Consider the following 22,217-nt stretch of genomic DNA (forward strand, 5'->3'; position numbering starts at 1 on the left):
TATACATTACACTCATAGGGATGCCAATTTTAAACAGCTAGTTCTGCTCTTTCCTACGCTCTGCAACCTTTTTGCCTTTTACCATGAGATAATGTAGTGTGAAGGCCCTACATGGGCAATTGAATCATGTTTGTCTTCTAAATGGCCCAATATTGTATTTTAGAAATCAATAATGTAAATAAGATAGCAGCTAAACTCAAGGAAATACTGGGATGTTTAGCATAATTTTCTATCAGGACTTTTGAGGTCATTAGCTATTTTAATCTGAGTTCCTTTATTGTTATCATATTAAATAAATCATATATGCAGATAAAGTATACTTAGGTGACATCACTATGTAATTGGCAAAATAGATGGTTTCAAAGATATCAAAGTCATTTATGGTGGAGAAGTAGTATAAAACTATGAAAGTATGGAACTCAACATCAGAGAGTGTAATATTTAATGTAGTTCTAAATATGATTCTATGTATATGTCTGCAATTTGACCTAATCCAGTACAATAAGAAGAGAAATTATGCATGAAAGGTATCAATTCTCTTCATTCACAATTTTAAAGTTTAATGCAATTTCTAAAAGTGTATTGTTCATTGAAAGGGACTGTAGGGAGGAGTGAGTATTGAAGGAATGGGAGAGAGCTAAAAGAGCCTGATGATTGAACTTCAAGGGTGAGGACATGGGAATTACCATGTAGTCTCTATCCCTTCCAGTTCTGTACACATAGCTGTGATAAGTTCAGAGGCAGTGCTGAATTTCTTCCAAATTCTGGACATTTGTATTTCCACTGCCTACTCTACATGCTAATATACTGTAGGTGAACATATTTAGGAAAACAAAAGCAAGGATGAAAGTGTCTACCAGCAAAGCTTGTATTCTCTTTGAACTAATCATTCTGCTTTGAGCAAATGGAACAAGAATGTGAGGAGCCACAGTGGGGCTCTTGACTCGGAATGCTCACTGAAAACTTATAGTCTCAAAATTGATATTATAATTTTTAGTAGGATAACAGTTGTCAATCAATGATATAATATATAATTTTTGGAAATTAAAATTTCTTAGATATATATTGTCCCTTTCAACTTTCATCTACTATTACATTACTTACAAGAAAAGTAATGAACACTTACTAAAACTCATTTAAAAGATGGATAGTACAAAGAGAGTTCAACTGAATAACATGGCTGAGGGCTAGAAATCAAGAAGGATCAGAGGCAATGACAATGACTCTATAAACCAAAAGTATGAGCCTGTGCTGATCACAATGTTTATCTCTAGAGGCATAGGAGCTAAAGATCCAAGGTAGAGCAGCAGGCATAAAAGCAAAGGAAGTTTGGAAATGGTTAAGGCATCCAGCCAATTCTTCTCTAATTGTAGTCTCAAGACAGACTGTGACCATTCCAGACTGTGATGATAATGAGAAGCGTAATTATCCTTTTTGCATGGCCTATACATAATTAAAATGAGTCCAATTCTCCTATTTAATGCAAAATGGAAGGTCTTTCTTAACATGAGAAAATTACACTTTGGGAAACCTTTATTACTATGCCTTTTGATTCAGAGAATATCATTGCCTATAAAATTCTCAATAATTTCTGTAATATCATTTAAAGGTATTCTGCCAAAACTTTGTTCTGCCATTTGGGACTTGAATGTATATCCAGTTGAAATTGAGATGAAGTAACTTAGAAAACTTTTCTTTAAGCTTTTAAATCTTTAGAGGGAGAAAAGGAAATCATGTATCTACATACTTTCATGTTCACATCGAGAGAAACAATTTCATCTATACCCTCATCATACTTTTGGGTGTTTTATACTACACAAATCAACTCTGTCATTTTCGCAATTATACATATACATAGACAAGACCCTCACACATGCACAAAAATATATAAACATATAAACATACAAAATGAAAGAAAATATTATGCATATAGCCAGATTGAGAAAGAACCTTTGGAAATGTGATAACATGCTTTCTTTATTTCTCATATATGAAATCTTATTGTGTATATATAATGTATAAGAAAATCAAGTCAAAAATGAGCAAGTATCGGGTTTTCTTGATGTAGGAAAAAATTGCTTAATTACACTGTATCTTTGTATATATGATATACATGTTTGTAATAATAAATTAATGTCCAAGATTTTAAATGTGTTATATTCCGTCATAACAGCCCAGAGACAAATGTGAGGAAAAATCACTTTGATTAATAAATGTTCATTTTCCAGTCATGCATTTTTATGTAAAATTACCTAAATGAGCTTTTTATTATACCAAGGTAATCAACACATGATACTTGTAAAAAGGTGTGTTTAATTCAAAGTTGCAAGATGAATGTTCCATATACTAATAACAAGCTATTAAATCTGTGTCATGACTGTCTTGGTTTTAGCACACCATGGAATGGGTATCGACATTTTATAAGTGATCGGTTCTTACATTAGGAACCAAGGGAATATATATTGTAAGGGAAACTGAAGACATTGCAGACACACTTTCTTCCAACAACAGATGCTCAGTTCCCTAAGAACCTTTCAGTGGGTACATGACTTTCACAATGGAAGGGAAGTTATCAGTCATATTGTATCATTAGTGGCCATGTAAACCTTGGTTGGATTATAGCAAATATTATTGCATTATAATCTAAAAGAATTAAAAAGCAAAAAAGGATCATATACTTCTCCCTGTACAAAAAGTACAATTTATAATACAGTACACTTTCACTTGCCATTTTGACAGTAACTATAAGTACAATAAAATTTATCAAAAGCATTCTAGAATATGTGGTTATAAACACAATACAAGTTATAAACCAGAAGAGTTTCATTTCCTCTCTTCAATTTACAATCATTTTCCACATGATTTTTCTAAGAGCGGGTTCTTTTAGCTTAAGCATGCAGATCACATCTATTGTTGAAGAAAAATAGGCAGTTTTAAGTTCTCCCCAGTGTCAATGGTTTCAAATGCAGCAGGTAGTCTATGGAGGTTACAACACCAGACAGTTTCCTTACTATGAGGTCTTCAGTCCAATTAGACAATTGTTCCATGCCTAGTCTATGTGCCAATATTGCACCCTTGAGGATATATTGCCATGATCTTTGCTTCTGTTTGTAGGCTTTTATGATGAATGGGACTACTGATTTTTCTCCTTAGGTTGTGTTGCAGCATCACTGGCTAGATGCTTGGAGAACTAATCCACAGAAGGAGGATCCAGGTCAGTTCCAACTTGATTTCTCCACTGTGTTTATAATGTGTGCAATGTCTTCATCAGTATGATATGACCTTCATTACTTATTTTTAAATTTAATTATTGTGCATTTTTTATTTATTTTACATACCAAACACAGTTTCCTCTCCCTCCTCCTCTCTTCCTGTGCCCCCTGTGCCTCACATATATATTCCCTTCCAATCCACTCCTCTTCCATATCTATTCAGAAAGGCACAGGCCTTCCACGGGCTTCAACAAAGCATGGCACTTCAAATTGAGACAGGACTGAGTTCCTCCCCCTCCATCAAGGTAAGGCAAGGTTAATCCAGCATAGGGAACAGGTTCCCCAAAGCCAGCTAAGCATTAGGGACAGGATCTTACAAACAGAACAAGCTACACAACTGTCACACACATGCACAGCACTTAGGTTTGTCCCATGCAGTCTCCTAACTGTTGGTTCAGAGTACATGAGCTCAAGTCAACTGTCTTCATTTCTTAAGACAATCACATTCAATAGAAATATCTATATTGTTTGGGAGTCTCTTACACTCTTATGACCAACAACTTAAAGGGAGGTTTCTCACATCTACTTCTGTTTTGTTGTTGTTGTTATTGTTGTTAGACATTCCATAGTTATGGTTGGGAGTATTACCAACATCACCCCAAGTGGTATAACTTTATTTAAGTTACAAAAAATTAACTTCTTTCCCCATGGCCTTTTGAAGCACCCTTAATGATATTTATTTCTTTTCCTTAGCTCATTGGGGGAAGAGATAAAGTAAGACCTGAGTGAACGTATATTGAGCACAGTCAAGCCATGACTGCAAGACTTGGATTCATGGGGATGGCAAATACCTCCCCAGGGTTGGGAAGGTGAAGACTCCCTCTGGTTAAAGCACAGATGTGTACAGTTTACATTTACCTAGAATCGAGGTCTACAGAAGCTACCAATTGTGTCTTCCTCTTCTGGAATGATGGCAAACTCAGGCTCCTCCAATACAGAGACCTCATACCCAGATTATATCACTCAGCACCTCCTCATCTCCATTCTGTGTGTAATACATGCTGAGTTTCCAGGTCACTGCTGGAGTGTCTCTCCACCTCCTTCAGAGCATTGGACACACTGCTCATCTTTTCTGTACATGTCTGAGGTTTCTTCATTTCCCATTACACCAGTTTGGTTAACCTCTAAACTGGAAGATCACAGAGCCTCTTGCTCTGTATTTCTCTTCAATTAGTTTACCCATTTCCTCTTGCATAGAGCCTGTGTTCTGATAGCCCCTCTTCTAGACACATTGTTTTTTCAATACCTCTAGCATACTGACTACATACAAAACCTGTTAATAATACTTAATAATACAAAATTAAACAATGCTTTTACTACATTTTTATTTGTTTTATTATGCAGCTTTATATGCATTTTATAATTAATAATTTAGACATTAAGAAGGTCAAAGTAAGTAAGTTGTTCATATAATAGAGGGGCTCTCTTTTTACTTAATTAAGTTTAATTTTTCTATAGCATTTTGGACAGGTAAGTAAATTTTATATAACTCAAGGCCATTCAACTCCATAAAAATCTTCATGAATGCATTACAAAAGTAAAGGTCAAGTATACCTGTGGAAAAAAAATCTTGAAAATTTTACATTAGGAAATTAGTATAGTAAAATACATAGAAAGAACACAATGAGACTGTTTAATAAGCATGTTTGAAGAAATAGTTGTTTTGGTTTCCTTGGTTATTGAACACAATTTCATTACTGGCTTAGTAACTCAGAAAAACATGACCTGCTTTTTACTGTATGATAGGAAACAAGGAAAACGATATACCTAGGGTATCACTAACTTTAGACAGCCAACTGGTAAAATTTTCTCTCAGGGTTCAAAAAAAGGAATTACAAATAAGCGAAGGAAAATGAATTTACTTACAACATGGTCTTTCTATCCATATCTCTATAGTATTCTTTTTGTTTTCCTGTTTTTCTATTTTTTACGTTGTTTTTTTTTTCCCCAATTCATGGGGGTACAGGAATTCTTTTCACAATACAATGTGAGGCTTGAGAAACACAGATAAGATTTACACACAAAGCAATAAACTAAAATTGCTAGGAGAAACTTTTAGCATAAATTACTTAGGGCTGCAGGTCAAAGATGGGGCCTAAGTTTAATTTGTACAAGAAACAAATCTTGACTCCTTCCAACCAGTGCTCTGACTTCAGTGGTGGCACAGGCCTTCAGAAAAGTTTACTTTTCCCTAAGGATGAGCAAATGGGACGATTACCTTTGTCTTTATCTTCTCAGGGGAAACAGGAGGGAACAGTAAATCTCTGAGCTAAAATCTTGAGTTAATAAAACCAGAAGTTTGAGAATCTTTTAGTACAGTGTTAGTTTAGGTCATCACTTCTCTATCTGCCAGAGAGGTAAAACTAGGGCATGCTTTTTTTTGTTCTTACTTTTGCTTGGCATCTATGAATCAACAACTTTGGGCCTGTAGTAATTTTATGTCGTTGGGTTGGATATCTTTGAGAGTCTTAGATAGGATGTTTTTGCTTAGGGCCTAAACACTGACCAAATGGCTGTGAATAAAGTTAATTACACAAAGGCAGATCTCAGCAATTGTAATGGGGAGGGGAACAAGGACCTGATAGTGGGAAACAGATATCACACATAGCAAGAAAAGTAATCAGGAAACTAGGACCTGTTAATAGAGAACAGGTTTTATACACACCTAGGGTGTATAATCAGTAAACACCAAATGTATGGGGAAATTTTTTTCCAATAAATGCTCAGATAGTGCTAAACTATGGGGAGAGAATCCCAAGTTTGTTGCAGAAAGGAATATACTAGAGGAAGAATCTATAGCAAGAAACAGCCACTTCATTCACAAGACTATAACACCAAATACAACTTTTGTACTGGTTTCATCCATCAGGAGAATACTTAATTCTTCTGAGTTGTTCCATGATATGATAGCTGTATAATTACTCTGTGTACTCTGTGATCATGCGGCTTGAAGCACCAGGGCTAAAGAACAGGAAATATAATATGAATGAGAAAATGAGAACTCAAAAGTTTGAGGCAGATATATTAAATTGGGAATAATCTGTATAAGTAGAAGACATGTTTTCATTCATCAGCTGACATTTATTTCTGTTTTCTCTAACTTATAACCACAATGTCTATAATTCTTATCCCATAAAGAAAAGTTATATAACCTATTCAATTACTGTAACCCCCATTAAAGTATCAGAAGAAGTGATCAAGTTGGTGGGGAGCTTGAACTTAAGTTTGAGTTAGTTTCAGTTTTTGTCCATTGACTGGTTTGAGCATTGGCAGCTGCATTGCGATAGAAAGGATTTATTTACATTGCTACTCAGATCTATGAAAGGCAGCTCTGGGAAAGCAGCTCTCTAGTTAGAAGCAGAATTAGTCATAAATAACTCTAAACACTAATTGTCAATCTAATTAGGAACTACTAGACAGATACACATTTGCAGCAATTTTGGAGAGATTTCATCAAATTTTTAGTTATTGCACAAAATAAAAACAACGTTTTAGTTACTTTATTTTCCTATCCCATTGCTAAAGGTACAATATAATAACAAACTCCTCAGAATGTCTTGTGGGCTTCATTTTTGTTAAAATTTCTTTATTCTTGAGAATTTCCATGTATATATACAATAAAATATGATTGAATCCAGCACCATTTTTCCTCTTCCAACTCCCTAAAAATGGTATTCAGCACAGAACACTAAAGAACAGAAGAAATGAGTCAAGAATAAGAGTACTGTGACAGGCAATCTCCTGTACCTTACATGGTTATTGAATTCGTGAACTCATGGTCAGAGACAGAAAACCTGAACAAAACAAGTTAAACAAAATTCAGCACAGGTGGGAAATGCTCTCTTAAGACTCCATCCTATTATGAGGAGTTATTTATTGGCAGTTGGTTGCTGATGGGGGAGGAATTTTAGTGGTTCCTTTAAGTGAATGGCCACCCGATTTCTCATTGTCCAGTGGAAGCCAAATTGGCTCTTATCTTCATCTATTTCATATCTTTATAGTGAAGCAAAAGTTAGAAATTCCACATTGAGAAGGCAGTGTACATTCTGCCCGCTAAGTCATGCAAGTATTTTTATAGCAACATTTAGGTTTGAAAAACTACCCAATATGATGTAAAGCAGTTTCTAAGTTCTATTAGATGCAATATATCAATATATGGAATTTGGTCTTCACCACCATCTCTCATTTTCCTCTATTAAGATCATCTATTTGATATTGCCCCAATGGTTGTATTTATCCCTCACCCTCTGCTGTTATTGAGCTCTGTTACTGATCTGATTTTGTGATATCACAACTTCTAGATATTTCCTCTTCCTCTATTGTACACTCCATATTTTAATTCTTGTGCTCTTGTTTTGTTCCTTTCTGTTATTTCCTTGTTGTTATTAGAGCTTTAGAAACAATCAAGCAAAACCAAAGCTGATTAGACTTCCATCTACATGCCAGCACATTTCCTACTCTAATGACTTAATGGCAATAAGATTGCACAATAATTAAGAAACTAAATTATCTAGGGATGCTGACATGATGCTCACTGTCCTATAGGGTTTATCTTAGAAAACCCATCCAAACTCAAGTTCTTCTTACTTTTGTTTTTCAAATCACCCATTGATGTAGAAAAATAAACCATAAGCACATTTCTATTTCAAAGTTCTGTTTTCATATATTACCATTTGTGGATTAGGAATTTGAGCTGTCAGTTCTCTCCATCTGATACAGGGTGGGTTTTATTCATTTAGTGATTTCTTCCAAATAAAGGGTACAAAGGCTTCACTCAAATACCGATTCATAAACAGGCAACAGAAATGCTGCACTGACTTGGGTGATACCAGTAGGAATATAAAGATGACCCCCCAAAACTAGGCAGTGAACAATTGTGGCTCAGAGCACCCAGAAAAAGCAGACACTAATGTCCATAATGACTAAGCCTGAATTCAAAGCAACATCATTGAAGCCACACTGACTGTATTTCTGTAAAAGAGATCTAACTAGGTACTAAAAGTGCTGTTGCTTTTACCGACACTTAAAGATATTTATGGTCTGCTATCATTATCACTATTTGTTGTGTAAAATCCTTCATTGTACCTAAATGAATTATGGCATAAAATCATAAAGCAGCAGGTGGGTACCAAAACTTCTTGCTTGATTTGTTTTTTTCTAAAAACATCAAATCTGTAAATTAAATACTATGAAATGTAGAATCACATTTTAAACTATGGGCCAACTATAATTATGTAAGTTATAAGAAGATTTATTTGGTCTTGGTCACACTTCACAAATAGAAATCTAAGATAAATAAGCAAGCATCTGAGCTGGTTTTCCATGCCTCTTATCTTTTCTCACCTCTTCATATTTCTTATCTGTTTTACAATAAGTTCCTGTCTTCCCATACAATGGAGAAGATTTGTATAATTGACACAGCTCTTTAGGTCTGTTCACTCTTCTTCCACAATGATTCCTAAGCCTTGGGGATTGGTTATCAATATATATGTTGGCTTTAGAGCTGAGTATTCTCTAATATATTTTCTCCAAATATCAGCCAGTTGTGGATCACTGTTAACAGCCATCTGCTACAAACATAAGTTTCATGTAGGAGAATTTCCAGATCTACATCAAATCATTCATCTATGGTTATAAAATTAAAGGCCATGCCCTACCAGGAGGGGAGAAAACCAATGATATTGCAGGATATTTCTGAAAGTCCTGTTGCATAGAATTTTCTTAACTTCTATTTGAACAATTATCAATCCACAGCAGAAAACTGGACATTGAAGACTATCTGTATTATGCTTATTCACCTTAACATCACCTGTCCTTTTCTTATTGTCTTCTAATCCCTGCTTTTCTGGATAACTTCAACTAACAATAACTAAGTGTTTCTTACTGATCATATGAGTCCTTTTGTCAATGATTTATATTCACCCTATTGCCTTACTTTATACAACTTTTCCTTCAGGGGATACCGAACGGTTTAACTATTCAAGTTTTTCAATTTTATAGTATATAGCTCCCATCTATATCATTTTCCTACAGTCTCATGTACCGGGCTGTGAAAGTTTCCTTCACTTGTTTAAAAATCTTTCCCAATTCATCGAGTTCAAGTGAAGACCATTCCCCACAAACCATATTTTGTTTTTGTAAGTTGCTTTATCAAAGTCCCCGGATATATGCTGAGTCATGGGTTTCCTCTCCCATATTAAAAGTCAGACTTGAGAAGTAACGTCTCTCACTTTTATATTACATTTTCTTTCACTGTCAAATCACTGTCACATGTTTCAAATTTTGCATACCATAAAATATTTTTAGTACAGTGATGAGGCCACAGTACAGCCCTAATTTTTATTCTGGTTGGATTATCCTCCACCAGGTGTAAGAAATGGAAAGCAAACGCCTTAATGTCATCTTTCTTTTCTGCCATATTTCTTACCAAATCACAAGCTAGTGTGGCAAATAGTATTCATATGTCTTTCTGCCAATGTTATTGCAGTTTCTTCTGTGTAAGAGCAACTTTTGGGGAACCCTCCAGACTCACACAGCTGACCTTATCATAAAGGATGTAAACCACTGTATACAGTAAACACTTTGGGATTCCCACCGTCCATCTAAATGGAGCTCAGCTTCATATTCCCTATTATTAATAGCAGAGAAGTACACTCTATCATATCCTATGGAAAATGTTTTCATAACAGGATGGGACTACAGATGCCCCACCTTCTGAATGGTCGTTCAGCCTCTACTATATTTTCTATGTCCCATAACAAGAGATATATAAGAAACCCTTAAAACTTTTTGTTTGGCTCTGTTGTGCTGTGTTTAAGTGACAGATATGTTAAATACTTTCTCTAGTGAAGTGTTATATTCGCTTCTGCATCTCTACCAGTGACCACACCTTTTGGGTATGGTTATAGGTATGGGCATGACCAGTTAAAGGGAAAGGATTGGGAATCAGAAGGTCCCTTAGGTTGAGGAGAGCATCGAGGAGGCAGGATTGCCCCCTTGGAGCAGGACAGTCACTTGCCATTTTCTATGTAAGTTCTTCTACCAATAAAAAACCATTAATTATTCCACCAGGTCTAGTTAATTCATCACTACCTGACTATACCCTAGGTATACTATTATGATTCATAGCAATTGTAACGTGAACTTTCTGGCCTGGCTGGGTCCCACCACCCTTCTCAGTCCCAAAGAAAACACACAGACTCTATATTAGTATAAATCTGTTAGCTGGAGACATGGGCTTATTATTCTTAACCCATAACCACTAATATATGATTAGTAGTTTATCTTATTGGAGAAAGATCTAGGGACCTCTTACTCCCCTGGCAACCTACATCTTGACTGTTCAGCATCTTGGCAATGAAGAGAGAAGAGAGCAATTTCATATTTGTCTTTGCTTATATTCTGATTCTGCACACATATGTCACTTCCTGGCTGACTGTACAACCCTTCAGACCTCTATGGTTAGCTAGTGGCAGTTTCTGTCCAGTTATATCACTTCCTGAGATCACATGACGATTCCTCTCTGCCTAACTTCCCAGAATCATCCTTGTATCCTACTCTCACTTACCTTGCTGCCCTATTGGCCAACAGTGTTTAATTCATCAACTAATAAGACAAACATATATGTGGAAGAACAGCCCCCATCACCAAAGGAAGAGGACTAGTGAAGAGAGAAGTCAGTAAAGATTTAGGAAATCATTCAATTAAAATCCAACTTAATGATGGTTTTTATTTTTCACAATTGATCATTGTGCTGTTTGATAAATTAAATTTTATCCTTTACAATAAAACATATTTTTAAATGGATTTTAATATGATTTAAAAAATCACTCGGATATTTAGTGTTTTGAACCAAATAAATCCCTATTACATTAAGTGGCAAAGTTGAGTAAGGTCTTACTCTGCAAGCCAGTTATTATCATTACAAGAGAGGAAGTTTAAATATGAATGAAATACTTCATTCCAAAGCTTATGTTCTCTGATAGCACCATAGAGAGAAAACATAAGACAGATGTATAAATTTTCCAAACAATTGATAATGGACCACTATAGAAGTGTTCCATGATGTCAGATGTCTGGATGTGACTGTTTATTGCAGCAGGTCATTATGTTCAAACTGTTATTTGCAAGTGTATAAAAAGGTGACGTGGAGCTATAGTTTAGGGGCTCATTCTACCTCTATCTTGTGAACATACTAAAGTGAATTGAATTAATAAATTTGGAAACACACCATAGAAAATAATTTTTTCTGAGATTCTCATTGGATCAAGGACTCCTTGAAATGATTTAAACTTGCTGGTACTTACTACTTCTCACACATAGACAAATTAATGATCTATAAAACTAGATTTTCACATTTACAGATCTGACTCTGAGGCTGTTCAGAGGCCAGTAAGTCAAAATTTTATGTTCAAATGTTATTTAGTTTGAAGTGCAATAAATCTTTGTATTTTTATGTAGTAGAGAACTAAGAGGAAACTGCAGAGTAATTATTTTTGTGACCGTGAAGTGGCATTGGATGGACCTAACTTGTAATTATGTATGCTTTCCATAGCATGAAATGGAATTGTCCTTCTACTGTAGAATTATCATTCTACTGTAGAAGACATTACATTTGGTTAACAAAAAAACAGGAGAATTCAATGAGTAATTGGAGACTGCATTTAAAGAAGTTTGTAATTATACTTCTAAGTAATTATAAACAAAAGTTTTTGCTTATAAATATACAGCATTTATTAAAGAATCAGGTGATTCTGAGGAGAAAACAATGATATTTAAAATAATGTTTAAGTGCCACAGTGAAAATAGGACATTGAGTAACTGACAGGTGTAATACCTGTTTTTGTGTGATTAGGAGAACCCAAAACATGGATTAAAAATAAAATGGGTGTTCTTAGAATTTCTCATTCTATGCTTAACTTCCTGAATAAGAAATCATATTATATTCAGGATGTGCATTCATTGTACTCAAAACTATTAATTTATAAACATTATTGTATGGTACTTCTTCTGACATACCCCTTTTTTATAACAATGATAGAAAATTACTGATTTTTAAAATACTACTATTCACAGAAATAACGTTGATTTAAAAAACAATGTATTTTGGTCCTTGATACAGTCTCTGACAGCGATGGTATTCGTAACACAGTCTTGACTAGATGCATTTAATCCCTGGAATCCACATGAACATGGAAGCAGATACTCAACAAAGCCATCTCTAACCTCTAACTGCAGCTGTGGCATATGTGCCCACAAACATATCACACACACACACACACATACACACACACACACACACACACACACACACACATAAAATGAAAATACATCCATTCTACATTTAAATAATTTGTTCATCTTAATAAATTTCTGTTATAGTCATACTAGTTGTATAAAAAAATTAAAACAACTTGTGAAACTATTTATAAACTTTTTTGAAAGAATGGGGAATTCCCAGTTTTTAATTTATAAATAAGACATAAAAAACTTAACATTTTCTTGAAATCAGGAGATCTTGGTGAAGTTTGGATCAAACCAGAGATGAAGCTCTGCTGGTTTTCAGTGAAGAGTGTTAGGATTGATTATTCTGAAATAGAAATAGTGCAGTAGAGAGCCCTGGAGGGAACACAATTAAGCCATGAGGTCAAATCAGTGAGAAATGACCCAGTGAGAATACTGGGTAAAATGAAAGTTTGTTATTCACCGAGGACTCCCGTTCTTCAGAGCCCACAGTTACAGGCCTCGGGGCTGTCCTGTACATAGAGACTGAAGAAACCACGGTAAGTCTTGGCATCAGTTAAGTGGGATGATACTCTGGGGTCTTTCTGCATGGCAGCCATCCAGCACTTAAGTTTTGGAATGTGGGCTAACTACTCATTGATTTCCAGTGCTTCCAGCCATTGAAACCAAGGCCACAGAAGATAACCAGTCATAGAAGCCCAGAAGTCTTTCTTATACTTAGTTATAGGCTCCTCCAGATTGCTGAATTCCTTCCTCAGTTCTTCCTTTATGTCAGGGTGGTCTTCCTTCTTTGCCCTAACAAACCTTGTACCTGAAGGTGGCACCTTCGAGAATCTTTTGGCAAGCTATCTCATAAGGGTCATCTGGGAACAACTTGTTCCTTGGGTACGCCTCATCCTGGTACTCAAAGACAATGACAGACTCAGAGATCAAATGACCCTTACTGTCCTCCACAACTGGCACCAGCCCAGCCGTTTTCTTCTTGAAGAACCACTCAGGCTTGTTTTTCAAGTTGATATTGATGATTTCATGCTGGATTCCGTTGACCTTCAGGAACATCTGCGCCCTTTGTGGGAAGGGGTAGAACCTCCAGCTGTAGACGCGGATCAGGCCCTTCGGGACCAGACCTGGAGGCCTGCTTCCTTTCCCCAAGCTCCTGAACAATGCCCCAGATGTGGCTGAGCTGTGCAGGCCGAGAGCCATGAGAGTTCCTCTGCAGTTTGTGGGAAGACTAGGCTATTTATATACTTTTCTGGTCTCAAAAAATCAAAAGTAGTCTATGATAGAAAGCAGATACCTTAGGAGAAATTTTATTTTATTTTATTCAATTATTGATTTTTTAATATTTTACTATGTATTCTTAGCTTAGTATAAATAATATTCACATGGTAACTCTGGATTGAATCCACATGCCTTTTCAGAAAATAAGATATTTAAGTGTGAAAATTAATGCAGAACCCACAGAACATTGTGGGGAAAGCTCTTGAAACAGTTTAAATGACAAAAGGATATAAAGGGAGTGAAATTAAAAATGCATTAGATTCAATGCCATCTGATGGAAACTCTAGTTTCATGCTCTCTTCGTTGATGGTAAAAGTCCATCCAAAACACTGCTCATGAGGGAAAAGCAGTTGGCTGAGATTTACTTTGTAAATTGTCATTTCTAAAAAAAGGAAAAAAAAAAAAAAAACAACCTGTCTGAATGGATGCCAGAGAGTCTGGGAACCTGAGAGCTTTCTTATGGAGAACTCATTAATGATGTACTATAATAATTAAATAGCCTATGGATATATTTTTGATAAACCTCTAATGCTGCCATTTCTCTTTGATTCAAAATAATGTTAATAACAAAACAATTTTACATATGTTAAATGATAGCTGGGGCTATAAGATGTACCACATATCAGAGGCACCAGGCAGAAAGTCTGATGACCTAATTCATAGGTCAATAGGTTAGAAGAAGATAACCAATTCCAGTAAGAATTTAACTGACCCACCCAAAGGTGCTTCAATGCACATGTGTAAGTTGACAATTGCAAGCACTAAATAAACACATAGATTGGTCAAAAATCACATTAAAATATTATGTATGTTACATGGTGTTTTCATCATCACATTGTCTTACATATGCTAACTGTCGCTCTGTATACACTGATAAAAGCTCATTTCATTTTGTTTTCATACCAATTTTGGCAGAGAATACATTTCTGTACCAAAACTATCATAAATGACTTTTAAGTTCTTGCATTTTGTTAACTCTCAGTACATTTTCTCCTCAATAACACATATTAAAATTCTTAGATAAGAGGGAAGGGACAAGCTCCACCTCACTAACCTGTCTGTTTTCTTTGCATGGTGACCAACAGTCATTTTCATGAACTGTAATCTCTACTTTGCACATTTAGAGTTAACTAACATGAAATGTGCTTCGGTACTCTTCCATTAATGTCTCTCCCAATTGCCCGTCATTTTTGTCTTTCTATACGCAATGGATCTAATTATGACCCTCTCGAGCAATGTGTGCTTTTATCACAAAATGCTGTAGAAGTGATTGTATGTACAACTAGATTTTATTTTTAATCAATTACAAGGGAAGATGCTAAAATATTCACATTCTTATCTGGATACTTTGCAAAAGACAATTTCTTTGTGATCTCATATGGTGGTGGAATGTACTCAGATTTAAAGTTCTTACATCATAAGAGCACTAATATTATATTTTAGTTCCAACAAATAGTGTGGTAGAAGCCTGAATAACCAATACCATTTCTTCAAATGCAATCACACTGAAGTTTTATGCTTCATCATGTTGGGAGTACTCAGACATTTAATATCTTGATATTACATTCCTAACAAGGAAATATTATCTATGACTGCATATCTTAAAAAAAAGTTACAACTTACAAAAACACCCATGAAGAAATTGCTAATACAAAGCAACCTACAATTCAACTATAGGGTTTAATCACAGATGGGTCAGTTCCTGCATGGCTAAACATAGGTTTCTTGTCACATTTGTCTATTGACATCCCTGGTGAAAATGTAGCAACTCATATATCTGTAACAGCAAGGAACCTAAGGTAGCTCACTACATATGCATCTTATTATTCAGAAATTATTAAAATGTTGTAAATAGTTTCATACCTAATTGCTTTCTGGCAGGCTCCTATTGGAAGAGTATTCTCTGGGAATGTGGAAATACCCTGCTCTACTGCTTTATAATCCATGTACAGAACGACTGCTGAAAATACAGCAAACACTTGTTCAAGGTGTGAAATTCCAGAGTGATTTGTTTCGCTGTCACACACATAGTTTACCCAAGGGATTGTGTCCTGCATGTGAACCTACCAGTCTTATCTATTTCTTAGAGAAAAATAAATGAGACTCACCAGGCTGATGATATTAGTGTTGTTTTCTGAGCTCTGATTTACATTCTCATTGCTGTTTATTGAATATTTATTAGAGAACTTTAACAGATCCCAGTGTAACTATTAAATTTGTGGATGCAAATAACTACAATTCTTCCAAAAACCTGAATGTTTCATGAGTTTAAGGAATTATTTAATATTCAAATTCGGTTGGGGGCATACCAACATTTTTAAACATCTTAGTACAAAGCCTAAAAACTAATTCTGATTTACTCATCCTATTTCAATTTAAACATTTGTAAATTTGAAGATCAACTGGGAGGTTGCTTTTAGCTTATATTTGCACTAAATTTAACTTTGAGTTTTTAGAAATTGAACAAAATAAAATGAAATACTGGTGAGGAAATATGTATTGGGAGAAAATACATCCTATTCTATATGTATAAGGTGGTCCTCACTTCCTGCCACTGACTATCTAGTTGTCAGTGAACAATCTATCTCTACCTCACATGAAAATTGTGTCATTGAATACCATTTCAAGTGTGTTTGGAATCCAATGTATTATTTTTATTGTATTTCTTGGGAAAGTAGTAATTACATGCAATGTTATAAAAGAAAACAGGACAGTGCTTTATTAGACAAATGGAAACCCTGTTTGTGGTACTTGAGTGAGAAAAAACATACTATGGATTAAGAAGGAGCAGAAATAAGTGTTGGATGATAAGAAAAAAAGACTCTTGAGAGCCAATATACATAAGACCTTTCAAGTCATATTAAAGAGTTTGCAAGTTTTTCCAAGGACACAACTTGTTGGAAAATTATGCTTGAACAAAGACAATTGTCATTACTGACTTGAAAATACACTGTGTGTCTGATAGGTATTTAACATGAAGTAAGGGGATTAAAAGGGACAAGCAAATAGGACTGATTTAGATTTGAGTGGTGACAGATTTGAGAGTTATATAGTGGATGAATCTATGTGTAGAGATATTTGGAGTTTAAGCTTTAGAGCTGGAATTACAGAGAATATACAATTACTTAGCCCTCTTCATAAAACTACAAGTTATTTCTGGATCAATGTAGTAAATAACCAGAAAATTTACTCAGTTTAAAAACATGATTACCTAATTTAATCACATATTTGCCACACACACACACACACACACACACACACACACACACACACACACACACACATGGGTATGCACAGAGACAGAAACAGACACATGCTCAGACATGCAAGGCAGGGTGGATTAAAAATGCAAATGTTGCAAACTGTGTTTGCCGAAACTATATGCTCATTAACATTTGGTTAAATCAATATTTTATATATTATACCCTAGCAAAGACCCACCAAAATGAACTCCATGGCTTCAGTGGGGATGCAAACAAAGAGTAGTAAATGTTCATTGGGAGCAATTCAGCAAGAAACTGAGCTATCATAAGTAAAATTAAAATATTTATAGAAAGGAAAGTTCAGTAAACTGATACCTGTAAATTACCTTTTTTAAAAAAATAGATATACTTTGAATATTTTGAAAGAATTCATAAAAGTAAGAAGAAATGCTAGATCTGAATATTTAGTAGTGAATTTGAAAACATGTTTTTATTTAAAAAGATGGAGGGTAAGAAAAATCTGCAAAATGGGGCATACATTTATTTGATAATCCTTCCAAAGTTCAATAACTAGATATCTGGCAATTAAACTGAAAGAAACATTAAAATGTTCTTTGGTTTACTTAAAGCAATCAATAGCTGGCTGGACAAGTGGAATTCCACATAAATATTTAATGCCAAGCTCTCTTAAATTTTTAATTTTGTCATCTAGATAGGCATTACAGCTAATTCTGCCATATGCATTTTCTCACTTTCACTCAGTTATGCTTCTGCTATTCTAGTACAAATAAGAAAGTCAAAATTTCTGCATTTGAGGGTGCGACCAATAAAATGTTAATCGACAGCACAGAGCTGGATTTGATTTATTAGCTCAGGTTTAGGTGTGGCATATTTAAAAATAATATCACCTCTAAGTTTCCTAACGTGCCAATACTGATACTTTGTGGTGGAAAAGCACTGGGCATTGCTACCCAAAGTGAATATAGTCTGTTTATGTGCTCATTTATTATAATACATAACCTTTGAGTTTTTTTCAAAAGAACCTTTAATTTAATTTTATTTTTTCAACTTTTTTTAATTTGAATAACAAACAGGATTGTTTTACTTGACAATCCCAGTTCCCTTCTCCCTCCCGTCCTCCCCTACCCTGCCCCCCAACTTAAACCATATCTATCACATATCCTTTTTGCTCCCCCTGGATAGTGAGGTCTTCCCTAGGGTGTCATCAGAGTCTATTGTATCCTTTGGGATAGGGCCTAGGCCCAACTTCGTGTGTCTTGGCTCAGGGAGTACTCCTGTATGTGGAATGGGCTCCCAAAGTCCACACCTATGCTAGGGATAAGTACTGAACTACTATAGGAGGTACCATAGAATTCCGAGATTTTCTGACAGAAACCCATGTTCCTGGGGTCAGGATCAGTCCCATGCTGGTATTCCATCTGTCTGTCGGGGGAGCAAGAGTTCCCCGATGTTCAGGTCAGCTGTTTCAGTGGGTTTCACCAGCCTGGTCTGGATCACTTTGCTTTTCACTCATCCTTCTATGCAACTGAATTCCAATTCAGTTCAGTGATTAGCTGTGGGTGTCTGCTTCTACTTTCACCAGCTGTTGGTTGAAGGCTATAGGATGGCATATAAGACAGTCATCAATCTCATTATCAGGGGAGGGCATTTAAGGTAGCCTCTCTTCTGATGCTTAGATTGTTAGTTGGTATCATGTTTGTAGACCTACAGACCTTTCCCTAGTGCCTGATTTCTCTGTAAACCTAAAATGTCTCCTTCTATTATGGTATCTCCATTCTTGTTTTCTTCTATTCTTCCCCTGACTCAACCTTTCTCGTCCCTCATGTCCTCTGTATTCCTCTTCTTCTCCCCTTATTCTCTAGCTCCCTACCCCCACTTCCCATGCTCCCAATTTGTTCAGGAGATCTTGTCCCTTTCCCCTTCTCTAGGGGACCATGTATGTCTCTCTTAGTATCCTCCTTGTTTACTAGCTTCTTTGGCAGTGTGGATTGTAGGCTGGTAATCCTTTACTCTATATCTAAAATCTGCATATGAGTGAGTGCATACCATGTTTGTCTTTTTGCAATTGGGTTACCTCTCCCAGAATGGTTTCTTCTAGTTCCATCCATTTCCTGCAAATTTCAAGATTCCTTTTTTTTTTTTCCCGATGAGTAGTACTCCATTGTGTAAATGTACCACATTTTCTCTATACATTCTCCAGGTGAGGGGCATCTAGGCTGCTTCCAGTTTCTGGCTATTACAAATAGTGCTGCTATGAACATCGTTGAACAGATGTCCTTGTTGTATGAATGTGCTTCTTTTGGGTATATGCCTAAGACTGAAATTGCTGGATCTTGAGGTAGACTCATTCCCAGTTTCTTGAGGAGTCGCCATACTGATTTTCAAAGTGGCTGTACAAGTTGGCACTCCCACTAGCAGTAGAGAAGTGTTCCCCTTTCTCCACATCCTCTCCAGCATAAACTGTCATTAGTGTTTTTGATTTTGGCCATTCTGACAGGAGTAAGATGGTATCTCAAGTTGTTTTTATTTGCATTACCCTGATGGTTAAGGACATTGAACACTTTCTGATGTGTCTTTCAGCCATTTTAGATTCATCTATTGAGAATTGTCTATTTAGTTCTGTACCCTACTTTTTAAGTGGATTATTTGGTGTTTTGGAGACCAGTTTCTTGAGTTGTTTGTATATTTTGGAGATTTGCCCTCTGTCAGATATGGGGTTGGTGAGGATATTTTCCCAGTCTGTGGGCTGCCGATTTGTCTTGCTGACTGTCTCCTTTACCTTACAGAAGCTTCTCAGTTTCAGGAGGTCCCATTTATCAATTGTTGACCTCAGTGTCTGTGCTACTGGTGTAATGTTCAGGAAGCAGTCTCCTGTACCAATTAATTCAAGGGTATTTCCCACTTTGTCTTCTAATAGGTTCAGTGTAGCTGGATTTATGTTGAAGTCTTTGATCCATTTTGACTTAAGTTTTGTGCAAGGTGATAAGCTTGGGTTTAAGGCAGTCTTCTACATGTCTGCAACCAATTATTCAGCACCATTTGTTGAAGATGTTCTTTTTGTTCCATCATATAAATTTGGATTGTTTATCAAAAATCAGGTGTTCATAGGTGTGAGGGTTAATATCAGGGTTTTCAATTCTATTCCATTGGTCTACCTGTCTATTTTTGTGCCAATACCAAGCTGTTTTCAGGACTATAGCTGCATAATACCGCTTGAAGTCAGGGATGGTGATGCCTCCAGAAGTTCCTTTATTGTACAGGGTTGTTTTGGCTATCCTGGGTCTTCTGTTTTTCCATATAAAGTTGAGAATTGGTCTTTCAAGGTCTGTGAAGAACTGGGTTGGGATTTTGATGGGGATTGCATTGAATCTGTAGATTGCTTTTTGGCAAGATTGGCATATTTATTATGTTGATCCTACCTATCCCAGAGCACGGGAGTTCTTTCCATTATCTGGTATCTTCTTTAATTTCTTTCTTTAGAGACTCAAAATTCTTATGGTACAGGTCGTTCACATTTTTGGTTCATGTTACCCCAAGGTATTTTATGTTGTTTGTGGCAATTGTAAAGGGTGATGTTTCTCTGATTTCTTTCTCTGATTTCCACTAATGTGTCATTGGTATATAGTAGGGCTACAGATTTTTTTTGAGTTAATCTTGTATCCTGCCACTTTGCTAAAGGTGTTTATCAGTTGTAGGAGTTCCCTGGTAGAGTTTCTCGGGTCATTAATGTAGACTATCATATCATCTACAAATAGTGAAAGTTTGACTTCTTCCTTTCCTATTTGTATTCCCTTGATCTCCTTTTGATGTCTTATGGCTCTAGCTGGAACTTCAAGGACAATATTGAAGAGGTATGGAGGCAGTGAACAGCCTTGTGTTGTCCCCAGTTTTAGAGGAATTAGATTGAGTTTCTCACCATTATTTTGATGTTGGCTGTTGGCTTGCTATATATTGCATTTTTTATGGAGGTATGTTCCTGTTATCCCTAATTTCTCCAAGACCTTTATAATGAAGGGGTGTTGGATTTTGTCAAAGGCTTTTTCTGTATCTAGTGAGATGATCATGTGGTTTTTTTTTCTTTTTTTGCTCACTCTGTTTATATGGTGGATTACATTGAAGGATTTTCGTATGTTGAACCATCCTTGCATCCCTGGGATGAGACCTACTTGATCATGGTGGATAGTTTCTCTAATGTGTTCTTGGATTCAATTTGCCAGTATTTTATTGACAGTTTTTGGATCAATGTTCATGAGGGATATTGGTCTGTAGTTCTCTTTCATAGTTGTGTATTTGTGTGGCTTAGATATCAAGGTTATTGTAGCCTTGAAAAAAGAGTTTGGCAATGTCCCTTCTGTTTCTATTGTGTGGAATAATTTGAGGAATACTGGTATTAGCTCTTCTTTGAATTTCTGGTAGAATTCTGCAGTGAATTCATCTGGCCCCAGGCTTTTTTTGGTTGGGAGACTTTTGATGACTGCTTCTATTTCCTTAGAAGTTATAGGTCTGTTTAAGTTCCATATCTGTTCTTGATTCAATTTTGGTAAGTGATATCTGTCCAGAAAATTGACCATTTCCTTTAAATTTTCAAATTTTGTGGAGTACAGATTTTCAAATACGACCTGAAGATTCTCTGGATTTCCTTAGTGTCTGTTGTTATGGCCCCCTTTTCATTTCTGATTTTGTTAATTTGCATGATCTCTCTCTGCCTTTTGCCTTTTGGTTAGCTTGAGAAAGGTTTGTCTATCTTGTTGATTTTCTCAAAGAATCAACTCTTTGTTACATTGATTCTTTGAATTATTTTCTTTGTTTCGACTTTATTGATTTCTGCCCTCAGTTTGATTATTTCCTGGCATCTGCTCCTCTGGGATGAATTTGCTTCCATTTGTTCTAGAGCTTTCAGCTGTGTTGTCAACTCTCTGGTGTGTTTATTCTCTAGTTTCTTCAAGTGAGCACTTAGAGCTACCAACTTTCCTGTTAGTACTGCTTTCAAAGTGTCCATAAGTTTGGGTATGTTGTGTCTACACTTTCATTGAATTCTAGGAAGTCTTTAATTTCTTTCTTTATTTTTTCCTTTACCCAGGAATAGTGCAATTGTATGTTGTTCAATTTCCATGAGTTGGTGGGTTTTCTGCACTTTGTTTTGTTTTTGATTTCTAACTTTAAAACATGGTGGTCTGATAAGACACAGGGGATAATC

The 22,217-nt window shown here is 35.8% G+C and overlaps 1 pseudogene; it reads right to left on the reverse strand.

Moving 5' to 3' along the window:
- Nucleotides 1-12,994: 12,994 nt before the first annotated feature.
- Nucleotides 12,995-13,718, reverse strand: LOC100757416 (annotated as a pseudogene).
- Nucleotides 13,719-22,217: the final 8,499 nt, after the last annotated feature.

Source organism: Cricetulus griseus, chromosome 4 (genome assembly GCF_003668045.3).
Source record: "Cricetulus griseus strain 17A/GY chromosome 4, alternate assembly CriGri-PICRH-1.0, whole genome shotgun sequence".
NCBI lineage: Eukaryota > Metazoa > Chordata > Mammalia > Rodentia > Cricetidae > Cricetulus > Cricetulus griseus.